Source organism: Stegastes partitus, unplaced genomic scaffold (assembly GCF_000690725.1).
Source record: "Stegastes partitus isolate 25-593 unplaced genomic scaffold, Stegastes_partitus-1.0.2 Scaffold202, whole genome shotgun sequence".
NCBI classification, from domain to species: domain Eukaryota; kingdom Metazoa; phylum Chordata; class Actinopteri; family Pomacentridae; genus Stegastes; species Stegastes partitus.
In genome coordinates this window covers 38,055-38,319 of record NW_007577933.1, presented here as the reverse complement: position 1 = coordinate 38,319, position 265 = coordinate 38,055, and positions in this window count along the sequence as shown.

Here is a 265-nt window from a genome sequence, read left to right as displayed (position 1 = left end):
CTAAACCCAAACCATTGCTATTTCCCCAAAACTAAGCAATACTGGTTCCTAAACTTAGCGTATAGCTTGAAACTAGAAGTGATCATTGTGAAAGTGTCAACCGAAGTGTGATATTTTCCTAAACCGTGACAAACAGTGAGTGAAAATTAAACTGAAGTGTAGGAATAATGATACCATATGGGACGTGAACCTTGCCCTTCTAGGTGAGGGTCCTGTCAATGGCATTAGCTACCATCCTCCCCTTGGACCTCCTCAGTTGGACTTT